We start from the raw sequence: 5,343 nt of genomic DNA on the forward strand, positions 1-5,343 counted from the left end.
AGAGAGAGAGAGAGAGAGAGAGAGAGAGAGAGAGAGAGAGAGCGAGAGAGAGAGAGAGAGAGAGATAGAGAGGGGGAGAGCGGGAGAATACATTAGCCCGTATATTGACGTACTAATCACACACACCTTGCATGCTCTCTGAATAACTGAGGACCTGCTTCCTGCGCTTCCTCTCTGAATCGATACTAATAATCACCTTGCCCCATTCACCTCCACCCCTCCTTCTACATAGCACCCTCAAACCCCCACTCACCCACATAGCACCCTCAAACCCCCACCCACCCACATAGCACCCTCAAACCCCAACCCACCCACATAGCACCCTCATTTCCTGATATATACATCTATCTACCTATATATTTATTTATTTATTTATTTATTTATTTATTTATTTATTTATGCATGCATGTGTGTGTGTGTTTGTGTTTACGTGCACGTGTCTCTCTCTCTCTACTTAATACATTCTGAATCCATTATTACATTACATATAAAGTAGGTAAAATAGCGGGACAACATTATTAGCAATTTCAACATAATACTGTGTAATATTTGTAGATAGAGAACATGATACTGTGTAATATTTGTAGATATAGAATCATGATAGCTGTGTAATATTTGATAGATAGAGATCATGATACTGTGTAAGTATTTTAATGCATATAGAACATGATACTGTTAATATTTGTAGATATAGAACATGATACTGTGTAATATTGTAGATGACGATCATTGATACTGTGTAATATTTGTAGATAAGACGATCATCTACTGTGTATATTTGTAGATAAGAAGCATGATCTCGTTAATATTTGTAGATGGAGATGCAGATACTGTGTAATATTTGTAGATAGAGATTCATATCACTGTGTAAAATATTTGTAGATAGAGATCATCATATGTGTAATATTTTGTAGATAGAGATCATATACTGTGTAATATTTGGTAGATAGAGATCGATGATACCTGTGTAATTTTGTAGATAGAGATCATGACTACTGTGTAATATTTGTAGATATAGAACATATACTGTGTATATATTTGTAGCATAGGAGTCCGATACTCGTGTAATATTTGTAGATAGAGTAACATGAATACTGTGTAATATTTGTAGATATAGAACATGATACTGTGTAATATTGTAGATAGAGATGCATGAGTACTGTGTAATATTTGTTAGATAGAGATCAGATACTGTGTAATATCTGTAGATCATAGAAAAGCCATGATTACTGTGGTAATATTTGTAGATAGCGATCATGAATCCTCGTGGTAATGATTTGTAGATAGAGACATGAATACTGTGGTAATATTTGTAGATATAGAAATGATACTGTGTCAATTATTTTGTAGTATAGAGATCATGATACCTGGTGTAATATTTTGTAGATTAGAGAAGCATGATACTGTGTACTATTTTGTCCCGATTATAGAACATGATTACTGCGTAAATTTTGTAGATAAGAGATCATGATACTGTGTAATATTTGTAGATAGAGAACATGAGTACTGTGTAGATATTTTGTAATAGAGATTCATGATACTGTAATACTTTGTAAGATAGAGAAATGATACTGTGTAATCATCGTTGTAGATTAGAGATCCATATACTGTGTAAATTTGTAGATATATGAACATGAATACTGTGTAATATTTGGGTAGATAGAGATTCAGATAGCTGTGTAATATTTGTAGATAGAGATCATGAAACTGTGTAATATTTGTAGCATTAGAGATCATGATACTGTGCTAATATTTTATAAGATAAGAGATCATCGATACCTCGTCGTAATATGTTGTAGATAGAGATCATGATACTGTGTAATATTTTGTAGCTATAGATTCATGATACTGTGTAAATATCTTGTAAGATAGACGAACCATGATACTGGTGTAAATATTTGTAGATAGAGATCACTGATACATGTGTAATATTTGTAGATTAGAGATCATGATAACTGTGTATATTTGTAGATAGAGATCATGATTACCTCGTGTAATATTGTAGATAGAGAGCATGATACCTGTGTAATATTTGTTAGATAGAGAACATGATACTGTGTAATATTTGTAGATAGAGATCATGATCTCGTGTATATTTGTAGATGAGATCATGATACTTGTGTAATATTTGAGATAAGAGATCATGATTACTGTGTTAATGATTTGTAGAGTGGAGGAACATGATACTGTGGTTAAATTTGTAATTAGAGATCATGATACTGTGGGGTAAATAGTTGTAGATAAGATCAAAATGATACTGTGTTCATATTTGTTAGATAGAGATCATATATCTGTGTAACTATTTGGATAGATAGAGATCATGAATACTGGTGTAATATTTTGTAGATAGAGATCATGAACTGTGTAAATATGTTGTAGATAGGAATCATGATACTGGTGTTAATATGTGTAGATAGAGATCATGATACTGTGTAATATTTGTAGATATAGAAACATGATAACTGTGTAAATTATTTGTAGATAGAGAACATGGATACTGGTCGTAATATTTTGTAGATAGAGATTCATGTACTGTGTAAATATTATGTAGATAGAGAATCATTGATACTGTGTAATCATTTGTAGATAGAAGACAATGATACTGGTGTAAGTATCTTGTAGTATAAGCGATCAAGGGGGGGGTGATACTGTGTAATATTTGTAGAATAGAGATCACATGATACTAGTGTAATATTCTGTAGCATAGAGATCCATGACTACTGTGTAATATTTGTAGATTATAGAACAATGATAACTGTGGTACATATTTGTAAGATAGAGAACTCATGATACTGGTGTAATATTTGTAAGATAGAGATGCATGAATAACTGTGTAATATTTGTAGAATATAGATACATGATACTGTGTGAATGATTTCGTAGATAGAGAATCATGATCTTGTGTAATATTTGTCGTAGATAGAGCATCATGATACTGTGTAATATTTGTAGATAGAGATCCATGATACTGTGTACATATTTGTAGATAGAGATCCTGATTGACTGTGTACATCATTTGTAGATAGAGATCCATCGATACTGTGTAATATTTGTAGATATGAGATCATGATACTGTGTAATATGTGTAGATATATGAAACATGAAACTGTGGTAATATTTGTAGATAGAGATATGATAGCTGTGTTAAATATTTGTAGATAGCAGATCATCGATACTGTGTAATATTTGTAGATTAGAAGATGCATGATACTGAGTGTAATATTTGTAGATTAGAGATTCCAGTGATATCTGTGTAAAATCATGTAGAAGAGATCATGATACGTGTTAATATTTGTAGATATAGAACATGATACTGCATGTAATATTTGTAAATGATAGAGATCATGATACTGTGTAATATTTGTGATAGCAGATCATGATACTGTGTTACATCATTTGTCAGATAGAGAATCATGATACTGTTGTCATATTGTAGATATGAGATGCATGATACTGTGTAATATCTCTGTATATAGAGATCAATGATACTGTTGTAATATTGTAGATAAGAGATCATGAATAGCTGTGTAATCATTTGTAGATGACGATCAATGATACTGTGTCATATTTCGCTAGGATAGATGATCATACGATACTGTAGTAAATAATTTGTAGAGTTACGAGATCACTCTGAAATAATCTCGTTGTAAAATTTGTAGAATCAGAGATCATGATACTGTGTAAATATTTGTAGATAGAGATCATGATTACATATTAGTGTATATTGTAGATATGAGATTCATCGAATACCTGTGTAATCTTGTACGAATAGGAGGAACAATATTGACTATGCATGTGTAATTACGCTTGTAAGCATAGAGAATCCCCATGATATACTCAAGATGTTAAATCAAATTGAGAGATTAGAGATCATGATACTGGTGCTATTATTTTGTAGATAGAGATCATGATATGTGTAACTATTTGTCAGATAAGAGATCAAATAGATACTTGTAATAACCCTTTGTAAGAGGTAGAGATTCCTGATTACATCTGATGATAATATATTTGTAGATAGAGAAACATGATATCTCTGTGCGTAATATTTGTAGAGTAGAGACACCATGAACTGTTTTTGTAAATATTTGAGATCAGAGATTCAATTTAGATTAGAACTGACTGTGTACATCTTTTGTTAAGATAAGTAGATAACTAATAATTGTACTACACTGTGTAAAATATTGTAGATAGAGATCATGATACTTGTGTAATATTTGTAGAGGGATTTCAATTTGGAATTCTTCCATTATCTTAGATACTCAACTATCCATGTAGTAATCATTGTAGATAGAGCATCTATAGATACTCGTGTAAACTAAGTATTTCTGTAGATGAAGATGGAAATTATGTTATCTTAAATATACAAATAAGGCCGCAAAAATGTGCTCACTCTCTCCCCTGTGGAGATTACAAGAGACATGATAAAATAGAACTCTCTATCCGTGTTAAAACCTAATTTTGTAGATAGAGATCATTGAATAACTCAATATCAAGACCGTAAATTGCCTCTATCTACATTATCATACTAGTTGTAATACGGGGTTATGTACGATAGCATTGGATTCCATGTAAAATTCTACAACTAGTGTAATTATATACCTTTGTAGATTCAGACTACTTATTTAATTCCATATCCACCAGTATTGTAACTTTTCTTGTAGATAGAAACGATTCGAATATGTCCGATCACTATACCTCCGTGTCCAAACTAATATCTGTTAAGATCAAGACGAATCCCCTATGATTAACTTCGTCATACCCAATTATACCTTAAGGATCCTATAACTAACACGTGTAATGAAAAGTTGTATCAGAAAGATAGGAGAAACACAGTATCATTCGGCTACGCGTACTTACAAATATGATACTATGCCATCTAAGTCATCGTGTAAATCCATCTTCTACGCTAACATGATTACCCTAACTCATTTTAGTAAAGATGCAGACAGATTAAAATCAAAATGAATAAACTGGTGGTAAAAATTCAATTGTAAGATCAATCAAATTGACGAAACAAGTAGGATCCAACTCAAATCTACGATAGTAAATATATCTTGTAGATAGAGATCAGTGATATGTGTAAACAGGTATCTATTTGTCATTTGTAGAATAGGATCCATGAATACCATACTTCTAACAAATTACGTGTAATAAATACATTGATAGTAGAATCAGAGAGAAAGACATCATTATACCTGTGTAATACAAGGTATCATTATCTTTAAGATAGATAGAGATGATCCATGAATAAAACTTGATTCCGTGTAAAATCATATTTTGTAGACTATCGACGATCACTCGCATTAAAATTCATCTATCACAAATATTTAGAGATATAAACGT

Source organism: Priapulus caudatus, unplaced genomic scaffold (assembly GCF_000485595.1).
Source record: "Priapulus caudatus unplaced genomic scaffold, Priapulus_caudatus-5.0.1 Scaffold1405, whole genome shotgun sequence".
NCBI classification, from domain to species: Eukaryota; Metazoa; Priapulida; class Priapulimorpha; order Priapulimorphida; family Priapulidae; genus Priapulus; species Priapulus caudatus.